At 41.5% G+C, this 21,189-nt stretch overlaps 1 pseudogene; it reads left to right on the top strand.

Annotated features, from left to right (window-relative positions):
* The first annotated feature begins 20,159 nt into the window (after positions 1 to 20,159).
* On the top strand, positions 20,160 to 20,565 carry LOC112103336 (annotated as a pseudogene).
* The last annotated feature ends 624 nt before the right edge of the window (positions 20,566 to 21,189 follow it).

Here is a 21,189-nt window from a genome sequence, read left to right as displayed (position 1 = left end):
ACGTCAGCTGGTGTAGCACAGGAGGCAAACTAAATGGTGAGGAAGATTGGGAGGATAATAACAAAGGAAATGTTGAAGATGCAGGAAGAGATGGAAGTTGACAAAAATAATGAGTTGTCAGGATTTTTGTTAGCTTTGGTTTATTGAACTGGTTCACTTTTAATAGACCACTTAGTTGTAAGGAATGAAAATACTGTCAAGATGTCGTGTCTGCTCCAGACATAGGCTCTTGCACCTAGGGTGACCAGATGTCCTGATTTTATAGGGACAGTCCCGATTTGTGGGTCTTTTCCTTATTTAGGCTCCTATTACCCCTCCACCCCCATCCTGATTTTTCACACTTGCTGTCTGGTCACTCTACTTGCACCACTGCCAAGCCTGGCAGACATGTTTAAACTTGGTTTACAATTTGCACAGCACCCAATACAATGAAGCTCTGACCTATCTGGAGCTTCTGGGTGCTACCGTCATACAACCATGAAGAAGAATGGTCCGTAGAAATCCGATTTTCCACTATTCTTGTTTATTATTATGTAACTTCATTTTTTTTTTTTTTGCAATCTTATAGTAGTGTTCTAAGCTGGCTTCAGACATATCAGTACAGTACCTTTGCCATGATGTCTTTGAACTATAAATCTACAAAAATAGAGAAGAGTAAATATAGAACAGGCAAGGTGCAACTCAAGTGACTATACTCTATATCAAATTCTTCCCTCAGATGCATTTGTGTGGGACTCTTTCTCTCTGTGCATACATCCACATGCGGTATTGGCTCTTTGTATGCATAAGACAGTGTATTTTCTACATTGTTTTGTCAGCATAGCAAGTCATGGGCAATAAAATCAGTGCAATGTGCAAAACGTGGCACATAGTACATTGCTCATTCTTGGTGGCACGCATCACATTTGTCACTTTACTGAAGCCATAAATCTGGAAGGTTTGTTGTCAGTTCTATTTTTAAATACTAGGGAGGCACTCAGATGCTATGGTAATGGAGGCCATGTAAGTGTATTGATGGGGCAGAGTAGACAAACAAAGGTACAAACTCTTCACCAATTTCGTTATACATCAGATATCAGAGTGTTGGTTCAAATTTTCATGGTGAGATGAAGCTTTTCTTGACACTATCAAATGCTTTCACAGTATTGTTGCCTGGTGGCTTTGATACAAATTTGGGGCAACAGAGAGAAGTGGATTCTGATGGATGTTCAGTTCCCAATAAAACTATTGACTTCTAAAAAGACAACCACAGCAAGTCAACTGCCACTATATTGCATTTAGCTTGCACACTGCAATATGGTTTCCACCATATTTTGCTGCATTTTCTAATGCTTCTTCCAAAGGCAGTTGTACCATCTGGTAAGCAATTTGCATGTATGCCATCTTGCCTTGAACAGGTAGTATCTGTATTTTTAGGAATGGAATAAGGGAATTTTTGACACTCAATAGATTGCCTGCTGTGAATGTAGACACACACATACTGCCAGTCTTCTCCTGTCCACTGTCTCTTCACTACAGTGCTAGAGATAGTCTGCTACCTGCTGTTCATAGGTTTCTGCTATATTACCACAAAGTTATTTTTCAAGTGGATATTCTCATGTGACTACTCCTGCTGCCACTTCTACACTCACAACATATTCCATTGTCATTTTTCATGGGTACAGTGCTAGCTGCTCCTCCAACCACTTTTTTCATCTGAATACACCTCCCTTCTAATGGGGCGGAATCATGTAGACCAGGTCCTGGGCTACAGTACCCTGTGGATCAGCTGTGCTTATCCCAACAAGTCTGATTGTGTTTAGGTACCTGTGGTTCTTTCTTTTCTGGAGCTTGTGACCAACCAGGACTCCCACAAAAACAACCTTCTAAAAACAATAATAATAAATCATAACATACGAGAAAAGGTTTTTAAAGCAACAAAAGGCCTACACATGTGTCTGTCTTACCTAGTGTCTCACTATTCTCCTCATGGGAACACAAGCAGATTTAACTTCCCCCAGGACACCAACCTCTGGAGTCTGGGTTCATCTTCACTCTCCGTCTCTCTGAGAGTGTCTTTAGATCCAGCCCCAAATCTTTGTTGTCTCAGTTCACACATTTGAACCGACTGCCCAAGGCCAATTTCATGAGCTCAGCAGAGTGTTGGAGGTGGAACTTCAAAGCAGATTGCTCTTGCATTGTGTCTCAAGTATTTGAGAAGAAAAGTATATCAGAATCCACCCCGTCCTTCCTGGGTGTCTTTCCTGAGAGTCCTGCTATTGAACTAGCTCAGTGTATGCACGCAGTAGATAACAAAATAAATCCATCAAGACTGAGTATTTATAAATTATTACAGACAGCCCCGAATCCATTAAATTGTTGTCTTGCATGAGAAGACAATCGGCACCAGTAATACTTCTGTTTTGTTCACAAGCTGCCATCTGTGGTGCCCATCTATCTGTATTTGCCTATCTGACCTCTGCTCTGTCACTACACTACCCAACTAATTAATGGAGATATCCTATCTCCTAGAACTGGAAGGGACCTTGAAAGGTCATCGAGTCCAGCCCCCTGCCTTCAGTAGCAGGACCAAGTACCGATTTTGCCCTAGATCCCTAAGTGGCCCCCTCAAGGATTGAACTCACAACCCTGGGTTTAGCAGGCCAATGCTCAAACCACTGAGCTATCCCCCCGTGCTCGCTATCTTTGAAGTTTTAACCCTCCTTAATTCCTGTTTATTTTCTTATGAGTTGGCTCTAGAATTTGGCTGTCCCTTGAACTTTAGGTAACATCTGTCAGTACAGTTTCATTATTTCCATCCTATTTTTCCTTCATAACTCAGGCTTGAGGGAGAAAAGATTCTTATTTCTGTTAACTGTGATGAGGTCTCTCCTCTCTGTGCCACTTATATCACATCCCTTTTTCAAGAATTGTCACATAATCCTCAGTGGGTTTTTTTAAGTTAGTACTGGATCCAGTGCACCACTGTCACCAATCCTGGTGCTTGGGGTTCTTTTGAGTGCCTTTGTAGCCGTCACATTACTATTTCTAAACACGGATTTCTGACTCAAGGGAATCAAGTGATGGAGCTTGCCTTACCCCAGAAGAATAAACTGAGTTTTTCTCTGGGCACATAGTAATGCTAGGATTCATGACAGTATCTCCCTATGGCCCTGCCTCTTACTCTTTTATTATGCCCTCTCTTACTCTACAGAGATAAAACCTGGGAATCTTATTGTTTGACCCAAAGTTAAGCTTTTTTCCCTGCTCCTTCTCTGCCCTTTTAATATTATTTTTGCTAATGTTTTCTTGTCATCAGTTGAGCACCGTGGGTGAGGGTTTTCATCTTCTCTTGTTGTAAAAGCAATCCCAGACACTAATTTACCAATTATTTCAAAAATTAATTGCTGTTTCCTTTGTATTCTATCTTCCATTCAGAGGGAAACTGGCCTTGATAAAGTATAGAGAGAACACTGTAACGTGAAGATGCACATTGTAATATGGTAAATACAGTATTTGTCCATATTTTATGTATGAGTGAGGGGGGAGATTTTCAAAGGCACAAAGCAGCACCCAACTCCCATTGCCTTTGACCATCTCCCTCTAAATTTGTAAAGCAATGTACAAGGGTTTCAACCATGCAACACCCACTGAAGCAGTGGTACTAAATCCCTGTGAACCACTTTGAAAATTTCCCACTGAGGCTACATCTTCATTCCGAGCAAGAGGTGTGATTCCCCTCTTGCATACACATACTCGTGCTAGCCCGATGAGAGCTAGCATGAGTATAAATAGTAGTGTAGCCATGGTAGCAAGGGCAGCGGCTGCACGGCTTGGACGTGCTGAGTACAAACCCACCTGAACCATGTGGTTACGTACTCGGTATGGCTAAGCCATGCTGTCACTGCCAGTGCTACAACATCTATGCTGCAATTTATACTCTAGTGCGAGTATGTGTACACGAGCTGGGAATCACAACCCTAGCTCGGAATGTAGACGCAGCCCGAAAAGTGCCAAATTTGAGTGCTGGTTACAGGTTGCTTACTAAAAGGGGGAAAGAGTTGGTTTGATCAAAATGGACCATTGGCATCAGGATTTCAATGACGTGTGTTTATCGTAGGAAAGAAAAATGTGACCCCGCTGGTCCTCACTCAAAATTTGATTCAGTATTTAACCAGGTTGTAACACTGACAAGGCAAGTGGTTCACCTATGCTCACAGTTGTGTTGATTAATAGTCTCACAGTATTCTTTTTGTTCCCTAAATGGGCGAGGGAGTAAATACTTCTGGCATAAATACTCATGCATCCAGCTCTGAAATTTGATTGCTATAAACACTCAGACCCAGTAAAACTTGATGGCACAATTTATTCATAGACAACAAATACAAAAGTGGGTGTGATGATGGTTGGAGGAATACATTTTAATATCTGAGTAAGTGCTTGCAAAACATTCTTTGCAATATTCACCCAGCTATATGTAGAATAAACTTTTTCTTAAAATTATTTTACCATATGTGCTTGCCTGAATATACATCAAACCCACATGTGAGACTAGAGAAAGACCCAAGAAAATGATGCCAGTCATATTCTTGGCACCCATTGACTCGATGCTGCTGCCAAATATGGTGTAAATTTCCTTTTGAACATGTTGCAAGTCTTTCCTTACCCATAGACACACAAGAGGAGGAGGCAGAAGCCAGTGACAGATTGGTGACCAGACAAGACCAACAGGTGGCCATTAAACAACCAGCAGCTTTCAGAGTGTCAGAGACCACATGCAGGAAGCAAAAAGCCCAGGGTTCTGACTTTCTCAATTATCTCTGCCAGGGAGAAAAAAGAAGAAGCTGGCAGAAAGCTCCTTCAGTCAGTGTACCCCAGATGATGAAGTAGAATCCTGGTGTAATAGAATGGGGAGGATAGTAGCATGTCCTTTAGGGATGGAATACCAGACAGCTGTGGGGAAAGAGGGTGAGGGATGGTAAGAGGAGGAGAAAGAAAGAAGAGAATGCAGCACAGGGAGAATCAGCCACACCTTTGGCACCATGATGGAAACAATTAACACCACCCTCATCATGACGCCTGCTCTCAGAGTCCCATTGCAACAAAAGGCCTCACCAACCCAGCAGCACCTTATTCCTGTCCCTTGCAAAATCAAAACAGGCAGGTTCCATCAAATGATTTACGCTTTCTGCACTGTACCCCTAGTGCTCTCTCCCTACCCTCTCATACAAGCCAAGGCTGGGATCTCTATGGGAGATCAGTGCCCAGCTCCCACAGAATGTCTATATGCCCTTGGACTCCTTTGAAAATCCCACCCTAACACACTCCTTCCTTGTGGGCTCCCAGATGAGCACTATGGTATTTGCCAAGTATGTTATGGGGTTGGTCATTTTAATTTTGTCCTAGGATTTAAAGTTGGGTGGTGGGTTCTGGGGATGTTGGATTTTCTAAGTATGTTCAGTTCTTGCCAGTTGTTAATTTCTTTGTAAAAAAAAAAATGCCCTTGTGATTTCTTGAAAAAGCAATACTAGCAAGGTATGAAGTATAATCCTTACTTCTGGATATATGGTGGTTGGTGGTAAGATGATAGGGTTTGTGGATGGTTGGCTAAATATACATACCAATAGGTACCACTGGTAAATGCAAAATATTATCCTTGAATACACAAAAGTCTGAATCTCATCTCATTGCAATTTTAAGCCAGGTGACAATGGTGATTCACAAATACTAATGCAATACAGGTATAGTTGTATTATACTAACTGGAAGTGATTTGGTTCTAGCTGGGAGGTAGACAGTTCATTCTGCCTCTTTCTCATCCCCCACCCTATTTGTAAATGAGTGGCACAAGGCAGTCCTTCTTTGGTTTGCTCTCTGAGCTCTTGAATCCCTCACCTGAACCCTGCCACTCTGCACAGCAGTGGTGCCAGATTACCAGACCAGAACAACTTTGGGCCCTCTAATTATGGAGTGAATTTTATCTATTGCTTTCACTGAGAAAATGGAGACCACAGGGAGCAATAATCTGCTCTGAGATGTAATGAAGGTCATTGTCATCAAGATTATATATTTATTTATCTAAATTTATAGGAAGGGAGAAAAGAAGCACCTATCCTAAACTGTAGGCACCCTAACAGCTATTTAAACCACAACCATGCCCACAGATAAAATTATCATCAACCTTTACCATAGCATTAATTAATTAGACCCTACTGCAAAAGAAATGGGAAAAATACCCCACATTAGTGTCTCAGAAATCACATTTCACCCCCAATCTACACCTGCTGAAGTAATGGACACACTGATTGTACTATGGGATAGCTGCCTAGTTTTCCCAGACTGCGCTGGGAAAACTCAGGTAGGCAGCCAGATAGTTGTGGACTGACAAATGCAGATTTACACACAATAGGACTAATTTGCAGTGAGAACACATTGAATCATCTTTGCTATAACTTGGTCACATGGTTGTGTGAAAACCATGTTACACCAAATGTCACTCTGGCTGTAGCATAGATGGAACTATATCCAGTTGAAAAGATAGATTTATCCTTATCAATTTTAGTAAAAGGTAGTACTCGTGAAAGATACCAATGATGGCATTGGAAGCTAAAGTCCTCTGTTTATCCATAGAACAAGTACAGCACAGGAAGTAGTTGTGTAAGTTTCCACATACTGGCATCACTGAGCCTCAGACTGTTCTAGAGGGGCCAGCACAAGGATGAGAAGAAATGAGTCTGATCAGGGAATGGAAACAATATATGGGATGCTTGATATTTTACCTTAAAAATTTACACAACATAATCTAGAGAAGATGGTGGTGTTAATAATAGTTTCAAGTGCAGTTAGAATCAAGCTGTAGTCCCCTTATTTACTAATAATGGTATATTGATTTGATTTAAATCTTGGAAAACATCTCAACATTGAAAAGAATGTGTAATAGTGACAGGTGCGAGCACAGCCGTAATTGAGAGTTTGGTCCTTTAAGAAGAGGAAACCCTGGAAAATATAATCTCCAGGAGGGATTGTTTGGGGTCATATGACTCTGTGGAGGTGTCAAGTGATTGGTCAAGTCTATATAAGAAGGAGCTTGTGACCTAGTGGAGAGGATAGGGACTGGAAGTATGATTTAATTTTGGGATCTGCATTGTAATAATCAGGAAGGTTGGTGGAATGGTGTCAGGAAAAGGCTGGGGGTACTAGGGAATGGATGGAGATAGAATTTAAGAAGAGAGCTATTGACTCATGGAAAGATCCTAGACAGGATAGTGTAGAGGAGTATGTAAACAGAATTTATTCTCATACTTATTTAGGGCTCTAGACTTGGACTTTCAGTGAGGGTGGGAGGATGTTCTCTTTCCATGGCCTTTGCCCAAAGGGCAAATGGCCTGCTGAGCCCAGGAGGAGACTGGATGAGGAGCTGTAGCCCAGTGAAGGAGAAGACACTGTGTGATCCTGTGAGAATGCACACCGAGCAAACCATGAAAGAACTATGTAGTCTGAGAAAGGTGGGAAGATAAGCTTGTTTCCACTAGACTTATTTTGTTAACTCTAGAAGGGGTGGACTTTTGTAACATGGTGTCACAGGAGGACTAGCCCTTCAAGGCAAGCTGGGCTCAGCCTTGCCTCTGACCTAGCAGTTGTTCCTTAGTCTTGCCCATGAGCTAACAACTTTGTGTTAACTAGTGAGCCCAGCTGGGTGTGGTGGAGCTTAATTAGAATGACTGACCCCAGCTGTAGATGATCAGAGGGAGAACTGCTTAAACAGAGTTGAACTCAGTCAAGGGAGGAGACCCAGGAGAGAGGAGCAAAGGGAGTTCCTCCTTTAGGAAGGGCCTGGAGAAATCAAGCTGGAAGACCCACAGGGAGCAAGTCAGACTTCTGTTGGGGTGCTCTGAGCTAGGGTCTACAGGGAGCAGGGAGATCCCTGAGGGAAGGTGACAGAATCTCTGGGGAGGGGAGACAATGGGGGGGAAACCTGTTAGGAGGAAGTAGTGTGGGAAATTTTTTTGCAGAGCCCAGGAGTAGTGGCCAAGAGGCTTAGAACTGCAGTGTAGTCCAAGAGGGCAGAAGAATTAGTATTTGGAAATTTGTTTGGACTTTCAGCTGGACCTTTAGTTAGTCTGAAAGGGGATTGAACTTTTAAGGCTTGGACAGAGATGACAGAGACAGGCCATCATGTCATGGGGCCAAGGAAGTGGTCACCAGATGGGGGGAGAGGGTAGAAGTGAAGACCACTGCAATGCTACAAACTGATGCCAGAGGATGGTACTGTAGTAAAAGCAACTGCCCACACCTGAGAAATGGGCCAAGTTGCCTTAGTGATTCAACAGTACTGACAGCCAGAGAGCCACTGAGGGATGCAGGGAGTTGAAGAGGGGACTCCGAGGCATGGAGCAAGAGGTACCAAAGTGATCTCCTCAGAGACAGCAAGAATTCAAGTAAGTAAAACTCACTTTACCAGCTTTATCTAACATAAATGATATTGTCAGTTTTGAAGTAAGACAAAACCATCCAGTAGACAATCAAAATGCTGTATGTGAATTTATAATGCTAATTATGCTTTTAATGACATAGTCTCTCTTCGAGCTTCCCTGTGTGCAGGCTTTAGGGTGATGTAGCATGTTCCTTCTGATGTGGCCATCCCACAGAACTGGTTACTGCGAAAATGGGGTACGTGGCCATGACTAGGTGCTGGTCTGCCCCATCTTAACTCTTTGGAGTTGTGTTCCTTCTCCTTGTGCAGGATGCACAAGAGACAAGGAAAACCAGGTACCTCATTAGTCTAAATTCTCTGCCAATGCTTACTGTAGAACAGCCTCCCCACCAGAGGAGCCATCGTGTTTGCTAGGGTGTCTTTGAAAGATTTGATTTTCAATCTTTCCCTTACTAATATGGATATTGGGACCTGTAGCCTAATGCTAAATCTCCCAGAATTAAACCCATCTTCAAATCCTAAAACTATCATAATCTGATGGTGGGCCTTCAGGACTCTAGCCTCTTCCTCCGTGGAAGCTGTCTGCTTGGCACAGACCTGCCAGATTGGCTCCTAGCCACTGGCTTGCTGATTTGGGTTTGGGAGCAACTAGTCTTTATGTACTGATGTGTGCTTGAATGTTTCATAATTCTGTCATGTTCTGATCAGCTGGATGTCCATCCCAGGCAGTCATGCCCATTTAGAGATTGGCCATGCCTCCCTCTGCTGTATCCTCCATTGTTCTCCTAATGGTTGGATTCTTCTGCCTGGCAGATGCGTGTCCAAAATTCACTTCAAATGAGAATGCTTTCAAGTTAATTTGCCAGCCTGGGATTTCCAGATAATTTCTGTCCTCAGTCCAAATGCCCTGAAGATTCCCTTTTTGTAGAGTGTAGGCATGGGTGGCTTTTTTGCTTTTTTGGCAGCTCAGTCTGTTTTGTTTCCTCCTGGAGTTGCTTTCAAACAACTCCTTAGGATTTTCCTTTACAGGGTCTTTGAAATGTTGACAAGCATTGTTCCAGTCTTACAATTTACAATTTGGCACTTTAAGAATCATTTTAGTAGTCTCTTTACCATGCATTAATCATTTATAATACACAATGCAGTGGAGAGAAAACAAAAGGCACTGAGCACCCTTAAACTCCAATTCAATGAAGGGAAACTGAAAGCTGTTAATGTCCCTCAGGATCCGGCCTCTAGAGCCTGACTCTCCACTGCCCTTGCACCTTTAGGGTATGTCTACGCTGCAGTCAGATGTGTGAATCCAGGACATATAGGCATATGCAAGCTAGCTTTATTCTATGAGTGAAGATATGGCAGTGTGGACTTCAGCATGGCCTGTACAAGCCCTCCTAGGTACTCACTCAGACACCTATCCTGCACTCAAGTCCATGCTGCCACAGCATCATTGCTAGATTAAAGCTAGCTCGGGTCTCCCTACATGTGCTGTAACCTCATCTCTGCCCCCATTTACCTCCGATAGCAGTGTGGAAATACCCATAGTCTTTTTTCTGTGCAAATTGCACGCAACTGGAGAATTTCACTTGGTAACATTTTATGCCCAATTTCCACAGATGTCAATGATTTTTCAAGGTGAAAGGCAGTGAAGAACAGATGCATACAACAGTGGACTTGGACTTTTTTTCATCTTTGCCTTTTGTACCTAGACAAGGCCCAAGATGAAAGCTTGAAGTGTTTCCACCTACCCTATATTTATTGTACTAACTGCGTCATTTTCATTTTAAACTACAGGGCTCTGATCCTCAGCTGATGTAATTCTGCATAGTTCCATTGATTTTAAATGGAGCTACGCCGCTTTGTATCAGCCGAGGTTCTGGCCTCAGTGGTCTAATTTAAATACAAAACACCAGTAAATAAAATACACGGTCTCCTAGTGGTTTGTAGCTCAGTCTAACCAACCTCTACCCAAAATATTCTTTAAACTATGAAAAACATATGTACATATAATATAGCAAACTCACAGCATAATTCAATGGTTACAGAATCTTTCACAGATTTGGATAATAAAAGCATTTTATCCATATGAAATGTTTCTGCACTTGGAAAAGTTCAGACCCATAATTATCCTCTCATGCAGCTTCGCTGGAGATAGCATTGCTGGAAATTATAAGGTAGATGGGGCATAAGTGTGTTTATCACCATGCTCTGAGCTTGTGCCTTGCCTATGCTACAACTTCCATCTTTGCTACTGTCACGGAATGGCATAAGAGGGAAATTTTGGGGCTGTGATTTCTCCCGCCCCCCCTTCCACCCTCCCCGGAGCATATGTTAGGGATGTAGAATATTTAGTAAAACTCCTGAGCTTTAATCTATTTCCTGGATTAAAGGAAAGATTAGAAGACGAGTGGCTTTGAAAGGTGACAAATTGGGACCAGGTGACACTTAATAGACTAAACATCAAGACAACAATTCTGAATGTGTTCACACCCAAGTATTGATGCATCAGAAGCAGGACTATTGATTTTTTTTGTTTTCCTTTATTTGTTCCAGCCATCTGGTTTCCTTATCCAGGCTTTCTTAAAATGAATTGAATTTTTAGGGGCTCCCATACAACAAAACCTCTATAAATTAATATAGAAATACACTAACTGTATACCTGACAACATGGGCCCAGACCTAGCAAACCCATGCTAATAGCACTTAGGATAAATTTTACAAACAAGAGATTTCTTAAATTAGATTATGACCTTGTATGCTGTTCCTCACTAGAACTATTTTAGGGCCAATTGCTTGCTTTAGGAGGAAAGTTTAGTCTCCATGTCTACTAAACCACATTCTGCTCTGTTACACTGATGTAAATCTACTCCATGGAACACCTCCAAAAAATAGTTCTCCTCTTTCTCCACCTTAGCACCTCTACTTTTTTTCCATCAGCTTTGGAATGATCACTGGAAGGAAAAAGCTTGAAAAGCATTGAACAAGGCATTGAGGCAAGACTCCATGCCTCTGGACTGAAGGAGGCCAGGACTGCAGGGGAGTTTTGTGGGATGAGCTATTGACAGCATTGTCAGTACTCCTGTAGCTCTGCTTCTGGTACCAGTAGGTGACTAGCTATCCCAGAACGTTTGTTTGACTGGCCAAGTTTGAAATATAAATACTTTTATTAGTATTAAGTAGTTTGGGGGGGCGGGGTTTACAATTACTCTGGCATATTTAGTTATGAATGCTGACAAATTGACAGGCCGAATTGAGCTTGAGAGTAGTTATACTCGGCACTTATTGTGTAGTATTGCTTTTTCATTCAGAGAGCTCCAGGTGTTTTACAAAGGACCTCCATATATATTCTACAGAGGGGTAAACTGAGGCAGGTAGACGTGAAGTGACTTGCCTAAGGTTACAGAGGGAACAGACCCAGGAATTGAAAAGTCTCCTGATAGTCCACAGCACTATTCTCTGGACCTTGGTGCCTATTTGGATGACACATTGACAGGACCAGGTCTGGGGTGATGGAAAGGTTGGCTCCTGTTTAGTGTATGATCAGGTTTTAAGAGCATCCCCCATTCTGCTTTTGAAAAACTTTAATGCTACAATGTTTCTCACCACTAGGGTAACCAGATGTCCCGATTTTATAGGGACAGTCCCAATTTTTTTTTTCTTATGTAGGCTACTATTATCCCCCACCCCCGTCCTGATTTTTCACACTTGCTGTCTGGTCACCCTACTCACCACATACAGATGGATGGATTTTTGCTCACACAAAAGAGCAATGGGTATGCGCTCCTTTAAGTGCCTCCGTGGACCTGTCATTCATGAAATGTAGGGGAGATTACACGTTTATTTTTAATGTTGCTCTTTTAAAACTTCTAATTTAAAAGGGGGCAAAGAAGGCGAACAGAAACTTGAATCAAAATGGAATTGGGCAGAAAGCAGTGCAGAGACTGAAAACTAACAGTGTGTTTAAAACTGAGACCCTGGGATGCTGAGAGCCCTTCACAATTAATCAAGAGCCCAAAGAATATTCTTCAGTCTATGATCCCTAACTCCATTTGTAATGTATTGTCCTAAGCCTCAATCTGAAAAATCATTTTAAGAACAAATACTGGAGTAGCTTTTCTTGTCACTGCTAGTATATTTAGTCCAAGAAATTGGGTCAGTGTACTTCTTATTTTCTTTCCATTCTATTAACTCGCCAGTACCCTGGCAAAGTTCCAAGCATTCTGGGTCCCAGTCCTGATTTCATAGAAATTAAACAAAAAACAAACAAAAAAACCCCACCAATGGAATAAATGGACTGTGGATGGCTCAGCTGACATAGCCACAGGCAGGAGATGACTGGTGCTACAGCATATTATCCACAGAGCTAGCCAGACCATAGATTTTGTTGTTTTATATTTCACACTGGCAACCAAGTCAATCGGTTGTTGCAATCAGTGCTAATGCTGCAGGGTAAAAACAAAAAAAACAAAACAACAAAGCTGGAACGGCAGAAGCACTGGCTGGTGCTGTGAATACACACAGAGCAGCAGTGTAGGTATAGACTGCCAGTGCCTAGATCAACTAATCAATCCCTGATACTTTTTTCATTTTATTGTGTGAGTACCAGATTGTGGCCAGTAAAATTAGTCATTTGCGGAGGGCAATGCCCCATGAAATAGATTAGCTCATGAAAGGGAGACTCTGCAGAACAGTTCTGTGTGTGCAATAGAAATAAATAACAAGACTGATGGCTCTTGAAACACTGTAGTTCTTTGAAGATTTTGGAATCTTCTTTCTTCCACAGTTCTCTTGGCATATGATTATATAACCATACAATCTTACTATGGAGGAGGGGGGAAAACATACACCTACTCATGGCATAAAGATATTATGCATAAATGGGTTTGAAAAATTAAGAAGTAATTAGCTTCAGCTGAATTAAAACAAATGCACTTTGGCATCCCATAATATTTCAGGGCAATGTGTGAGAATTATAGCTTTTTAAATCTTTCTTCTCCCCAAATGACTCTTAATTTTCCAGAGAAATAAGAGCTGAGAAGATGTCAGATTTAACAGTATTAATAAATTAGCGATGGGCAAAGCTCAAAAGGTCTGGAGGTTCAGTTTGGGTAAATTTCTCCACATGTGGATGCCGTGGTCTGCACATCATGTTGCAATCCATAATGCTGTTGCATGTTCCCAGAGTGCAAGAGGAGCCTCAAATACTGCCAGCAGTGCTGATCAATCCAGACTGGGAGTGACTGGATGTAGGGGTGTGAGCATAGCCAGGTTCCTCTTCTCCATTTTTGCACATCAGTAAGCACCAGACTTCAAGCTGTAGCTTTCTGGGTAGGCATAAGGCTTCCAGCTACTGCCAGTAGAATGTTTGAAGGGGGAGGTGCATGTCCCATTCCAGGTGCAACCCAGACCAGTGAGGGGTTGTCACCACCTGCCCTGCAACCCTAAGCTCCCAACCTGGGCCTCTCACAAACAGCCTTCCAGCATGCAAGTCACAGCCTGAGTGTCTGTGTATAGCTGTAGCCCTGGTCCCGCAGCTCACACCCCAGCAACCTCTCAGCAACACACCACTCGGGCTTCCACCAGCCTTGCTTACTACTTGCAGGATGACCCCAATCCTGACTTTTCCCCAAAACATGTTTTTTCTCTGCCCAGCGCTTTCCTGGACTGTTCAGATACTGAAGGTCCGTTGCCCCTGTAAAGGGTCAATATTCAACATTTTGCTGCTTTAACTGGAGTTACCAAGCAGTTCATTTTAGACACAACACTAGAGTAGTTTAGATTAAAAATAAAACGTGTTTATTTAACTACAAGAGGTTTTAAATGAGAGCAAGCATAAGGTATTAAAGTCAGAAATGGTTACAAAACTGATAAAGAGAAAACACTTCCTAGTAGCTAAAACTTAACAAGCTAGACTTGGTTCAAGGTAAAATCCTTACCAGGTGTTCCCAGCAACATGGCTGACTAAATCCTCAAATCAGGACCCCTCCTGGTTCCTTTGTCTTAGGTGAAGGAGAAAGAGAGCTTGGGGTTTTCTGCTCCTCTTTTATAGTCCAGTTAACCTTTGAAGTGGATTCTTTTGATTGTTACCCCTCAAAGCAACATTTATTGAAACAGTAATGAAGGTGACATGGACTCTGGTGGTGAAGGATGGTGGTGAAGGATGTTTGTTCTTCTCACCTGTGTTTGCTAAAATGCAATTTTGCTTTGTCTCCTGACATCTCTTCTTCCTCCTATCTTGCGGACCCTGTTTACTACTTGTATGTAAATTGAGGGAAACACACATTTCTTCTTTCAGGATACTTCCGCCTGGGCAGGGCTGTCTGGTTTTGAACATGTGCTAAGAACATCATACAGGGGGATTTCATAACTTTGCATATAATGTTGCTACATACATTTCACCATGATATTATTTGTCTGGAAGTTAGTTCTCAAATGATACCTCACAAGGCATATTTTGTACAAAGATGATTACGCTAGGGTGTGAATAAAGGGGTGTTTTCAGTCACAGTGCACCACATAATTATGCACAACCTCAGCTTTAACTGAGCCCTAATTAACTAAGCCTCTGAGCACTTCTAAGAGGTAGGTAAGTAACCTTGTTTTGCCTTTGGCACAAGGCTCAGATCCTCAAAGGCATGTAGGTGCCCAAATCCTATACATTTCAATGGGAGGTAGGTGCCTAAATTCCTTTGAGGATGTGGGCTAGACTAGAGTAACTTGTCCAAGATCTCTCAGCAAGTCAGTGTCACAGCTGGGAATAAAACCTAGAATTCTTGACAGCTGGTCCTGTGCTCTAACCACTAGATGACACTTCCTCCCAAGGGAGAAAAGACGTGTATTCTTACAGTTAATAAACCCTAGACTTGAACAATCTTGTCAGATCCTCACAAACAATAAACTTGAAGCTTTACAAAATGGAAAAAAATAAATCCTATTGAAACATGCATAGCATATGGAAATGAAACTGCAGGGAAGCCTGAGGGAACTGAGAGAACATATCCCATTGTTATTAGAGTAAAAGGTGAATGTAACAGTGTTCTTATGTATAGGCTTTTACTTACCACAGTGCTGTCTCGGAGTCATTCTGTTCAAAGGTGTAAAGCACATCACAATCGCTAATGAACGTTTCCTCTAAAGAGACAGGGAAGTGTCGTCATCCCTATTTTACAGGTGGGGATCTGAGTTAGAGAGAGATTCCAGGCCATAGACCAATAATTATATTGAATAGTACTTTACTCCAGGATTAGTTCTGTATTTGATGGGATTATTCTTGGAATAAAGTACTATTCAGTGTGAATAGAGGTATCCGAATCTGCTCCTAAATGACTCGCCTAAGGTCAGTCTCTGGCAATGCTTGGAGTAAAACTCAGACTTTCTGAGATCTCTCATCAGAAAAGAATTACAATCAGGAACTCAATGGCAGTAATCAAACAGAAGTGATTATAGGGAGGGCAGAACACATGGAAAAGTAAGAGAAAATTGGACAGGACTTGGAACAAGTAAGAGATAAAGTGGTGTTATTGAATATAACCTGTAGATAGAATTCCTGACCTATTTATGCCAATTTGATTAAGAAGGGGAGAATAACCCATAAAGTAGGATGAAGATAGCTGACAACTGATTATGGAAGGGTAATTGTTGACACCAGTGAGCCTCTAAAGTGGGGCATGCTCAAAGCAATATTGCTTTGTTTTTTAAAATCAGGCTTTTTCTGTGAGCCATATTAGGAATGATTCTGCCACACTGATTAAGGGTATGTCTACACTGCAATTTAAAAACCCATGGTTGGCCTGTGCCAGCTGACTTGGGCTCACGGGGCTCGGGCTAAGAGTTGTTTAATGGCAGTGTAGACATATGGGCTTTGGTGAGGTAGGAGGGTCCCAGAGCTTGGGCTTCAACCTGAGCCCAAACATCTACACTGCCATTATACAGCCCTGCAAGCCTGAGTCAGCTGGCCCGGGTCAGCCATGCATGTCTAACTGAAGTGTAGACACACCCTAAGTGTTAAGACCCAGATTTGGTGCATTTTGCACAGCGCCTATGGAATAAAGGTCACAATATACAGTACCACCCCAAGTACAGAAATCAACATGGTAGATGACTCACCTCCCTAGCACATGAAAACTCTGTGCTATCACTCATCCCATCCATGTATGTACCTGCAGTCCAAGGTTGAGGTCAATAAAATGGCAGTGTAACACAGCGAATACTCACAGGCTGACTAGCTACACAATGGCTGACTTTTAAATTAATAGAAGTCTGAGGTTTTTCTGAATTTCCAGACCCATTAGCCTTTACGAGCAGAGTGCCTTCTTTCCTAGAATGTAGAGAAGAAGTAGAAGGAAAGGTTACATTTACTAAATAGTTTACCAGAAACTTTTCATTTCTGTTTTTTTTATCATCCTAACACAACTCTCCCAATTCACTCGTACAGAAATCTGGAGATCTTGGATCACGCAAGCTGTGTCTAGTAGAAATTAACCTACTAAAATAAGCTATCAGTAAAACTTTAAGGTGCAAATTATTGTAAGCTGAACATTGATTTGAACATCTCACAGTTTGACACAGCTCTCTGTAAAGAAATCAACACAGTACTGAACACTGTTGCCTGAAATTTAATATTTGGCTGTAATGCGTAATATGTCACTTTAATTCCAAATAGAGCTTATATTTAATAACCATACTTCATTTTATTTTTCACAAAATAAAAAAGAAGCTACAAGTGTTCAAAGTGTTCAAGTGAAACAGCTCTTTACATTCTGTCAGTTACAGCTATAATTAGGAACTTCTAAAAGTACTTACCCAGAGGTGACTGTATTTCATCACTGAGTGAAGTGTTTTCTATAATAGCCTTCACTTTCTATAGAATAGAGCCATACAAAATATTCGCAATGGAACTGAAAACACTCCAGATTTCTCCCTTTTTGAGGTTGTGAAGTTTCCACACCAGCATGTTTCTTGCATAATGTTTCACATTCATGAAAACTTCAGCAATAATGGGCACAATCTGTTTCCCATTGCTTGTGCACCTGCAGAAATTTCCATACAGCTTTTATGATGCATTTTTGAGTCGCAGGTTGGATTGGCAGGAATTGATCACATGATTTAATTAATATAGTTCCTTTCTCTGCAAACAGGCTTGTGCTTTACTTTAAACATGTGACCAGTCCTATGGACTTCAATGATACTTGTGCATAAAGGGAAGCATGTTCATAGATAATTGTAGGAGCAGGACCATATTCTATTCAGATTTTTATACCATAGTATTAGTTCTAGTGCCCTGATTAGATGAGCATTTCTTAGCTTTTTCAGCAGAGTTTTTTTAGCATTGTTTTCTTAGCTAGTTTCCAATCTGGCAGCTCTGAAGCATATGAGAACTGTTACCTAAAACTTTATCTATTTGCAGTCTAAGTAAAAATTAGAGCTAATGTTACAGCAATGGGAGTGCTTCCAGAGGTGGGTCATACTCCTTTGACTTCAGTGGGACCAGGAGTTCACCCTAATGTCCCCATATCGTACCCCAGTGGACATAGACTCTGATAGTACTTTCAGTGATGCCAAAAAAGGCTTTATGCTGCCATGGAAAGTAGGAGTGTAACAAGATATTGACCCTTCTTTCAGGTTTCTGAGCACTTAAATGTAGCTAGCTAAACCCTTCCAAATGTGTTTAGTTCATCTCTTGTGCCAATCCCATTGCCATGACATTATCTATGTCTGAAATTCCACTGATTTCAATGGGACCATAATTTCACCCTCTGTACAACAACTTATCGGAACAACTTATCTGGTAAGTACCCCCTGGCTTGTTAAATAACACAATAAAGAGTCACGTAGCACAAGCTGCCAGTTCTTCTTGGGTAACCTTGGTTTGAGTTAACCTGTGCAATACTACATTTATTGGCTGAGAGTGTCAAAGGAGTATTTACATCTAATGCAGAGAGCGATATTAATGGAACTCTAAGGCTTGGACTTAAATCCACAGAAGTCAGGACATTTAGAGTTATGGCCCCAAAGTAACTTGTCCCTTTTGCAGTTATGTACTCTAACAAAATATAGGTCTCTTGTTACATGGTCACTCTTATTAGTTGGCAATGACTGATTCTACAAATGTAGACTAACTATGAGGAAGGGCATACAAAATATCACATACAGTAATTTTACCACAGTTATCTGTCTTTGGGGGTTTTTGGTAGAAATGTGAGACAAATCTGAAAGGGACACTGTCAACCTGAAAAGCTGAAATTTATAGTAAATGCCAAGCAGCTTTCTTCAACTTGGAGCAGATGATGGATCTATAAAGTTTCCTCTTAAAAAAAAAATTATTTGGATCATCACCCCTGTTTTGGACCAAAGCAAGTTAACAGTATCATTTGAAGTGAAGTGGTCTTTGCAGGTGTCATTCATTACATTTTACATCTTAGATCAAAGTCTGTGCCTTTACTTTTTGATTGTTTCAGTGTGAGTTGTTTCTCCCTCAGAGGCATCATGAATAAGTGTTGCTGGCATACAGGAAGAAAGCACTTTAGCAAGGCAGTAAAGTTGCATTTCACATGGCTAAAAGCATTGTCCACTCTTTCTGAATCATAAAGCACAACAATCCCAATTGCATGGCATGTAGCTTCTTCATGAACAGGATTTAATCCTCTATGAAAGCTCCATAACTCGTTTTACTTATCAGACCCCTTATCATTAATTATAGCGGCTTGGAGCAGACACAGTGTCTGCTTTTACTTTTATGTTCATTTCGAAACTGCTTCAGGAAAGTTAAAAATGTCACAAGTTCCCCTATAATGACCTCACAGCTTTACATATGACAAGGCACAATAACTCACTACAGTAAATTAAACTACAACAAAGCTCCTCAAATTGCTCTAAAGCAGAAATATCAAAATGTTAGCATGTTTTTCAGCCCATCATTCCCACTTAGAAATATAGGAAGTTCAGGTACCATCCTATATTTGTGTTGCTTCTAAGTTCTAGGGCACATTCTTTCTGTCTTTCAAAAAGGGTATGGGGCAACCTCTAAACACCTCCAAGTTCCCTGTAATGGAGACAGGGAACTTCAACTGTTCCTACTGAATTCTGGGAGGGAAATTGAGTGACTTCCTGAACAAAAATGTTAGGATAAGCCTCAATATGGGAGCTTCCCAGTTCTCTCAAGATGTCCAATGGAGGTACTGGGTGTCCAAAATTAGATGGAGAAGGCCTTAGCAAAAAGTAGTTATCCCATTTCGTGCCAGTAATTGCTAGTACATTAGTGGCCAGCAATGCATTTTCTGCTAGTAAACCACAGTAATCATGGCATGAAGGAACTGACCTAAATACGGGTTCCCAAATTAAATCGTGGAAGTTTACAGATCAAGATCCATAGTGGGTTTGCTAAACCACTACAATAAAAGGTGCTAAAAACAAATGCAGACCATGGGCCAAATCCTCAAGTCTTTACTTACTTTTCTTTCAGGACTTACTCAGGTATATCGTGCAGCAACATCAGTGATTTTAGCCTTTTGTAAACTACATGACTCAGAAATCCAACCGGGATGTAGCAGAGCACACAACAGTGTGACAGGGAATGTGGGCTAAGGACAATGAATCCTTACTGTACTGAAGTGATAAGAGATTTCTAATGTCCAATCGGAGCAGCAGACAGAACCTTGGTTCTTAAGGTCACATTGGAAAGACCCTTCACAAGTTATTCTGCATGACACTCAATCCATCTGCCTGTGATAAAGCTTTTTTCTGCCATCTTGCTGCACCGGCATCATGGTGCGCATGAATGTTCTGGCCGATGCCCTTAAGAGCATCAACAATGCAGAGAAACATGGAAAACGTCAAGTTCTCATTTGACCGTGCTCTAAAGTAATCCTGCGGTTTTTTTAACTGTGATGATGAAGCATGGTTACATTGATGAATTTGAGATCATTGATGATCACAGAGCTGGGAAAATTGTTAATCTCACAGCCAGACTGAACAAGTGTGGTGTAATCAGTCCCAGATTTGATGTTCAGTTGAAGGACCTGGAAAAGTGGCAGAATAACCTTTTGCCTTCACTTCAGTTTGGGTACATAGTGCTGACAACTTCCGCTGGCATCATGGACCATGAGGAAGCAAGGCGAAAACACCACAGGAAGCAAAATCCTGGAATTCTTTTTCTAAAACTTGTAAAACAGGCTGTCAAGGCTGGATCCCCACTTTGAACTTTAGGGTTCAAATGTAGGGGCCTGCATGAAAACTTCTAAGCTTATCTACCAGCTTAGCTTTGGTCCGCTGCCACCATCACAAGAATTCCCTCCCTGGGAAGCCTTGAGAAACCTTTCACCAATTCCCTGGTGAACACAGACCCAAACCCCCTTGGATCTTAAAACAAGGAGAAATTAACCATCCCCCCTCCTTCCTCCCACCCTCCTTTCACCAACTCCTGGTGAATACAGATCCAAACCCCCTTGGATCTTAAAACAAGGAGAAATCAATCTGGTTCTAAAAAAAGAAGGCTTTTAATTAAAGAAAAAGGTAAAAATCATCTCTGTAAAATCAGTATGGAAAATACTTTACAGGGTAATCAAACTTAAAGAGCTCAGAGGACCCCCCTCTGTCTTAGGTTCAAAGTACAGCAAACAAAGATACACACTCTGGTAAAAAGGTACATTTACAAGTTGAGAAAACAAAGTAAATCTAAGACGCCTTGCCTGTCTTTTACTTACTAGTTTGAAATAGGAGAGACTTGTTTAGAAAGATGGGGAGAACCTGGATTGATGTCTGGTCCCTCTCAGTCCCAAGAGC

This window comes from Terrapene carolina, unplaced genomic scaffold (assembly GCF_002925995.2).
Source record: "Terrapene carolina triunguis isolate 2854851 unplaced genomic scaffold, T_m_triunguis-2.0 Scaffold58, whole genome shotgun sequence".
NCBI classification, from domain to species: domain Eukaryota; kingdom Metazoa; phylum Chordata; order Testudines; family Emydidae; genus Terrapene; species Terrapene triunguis.
This window is presented reverse-complemented; position numbering and strand designations above follow the sequence as displayed.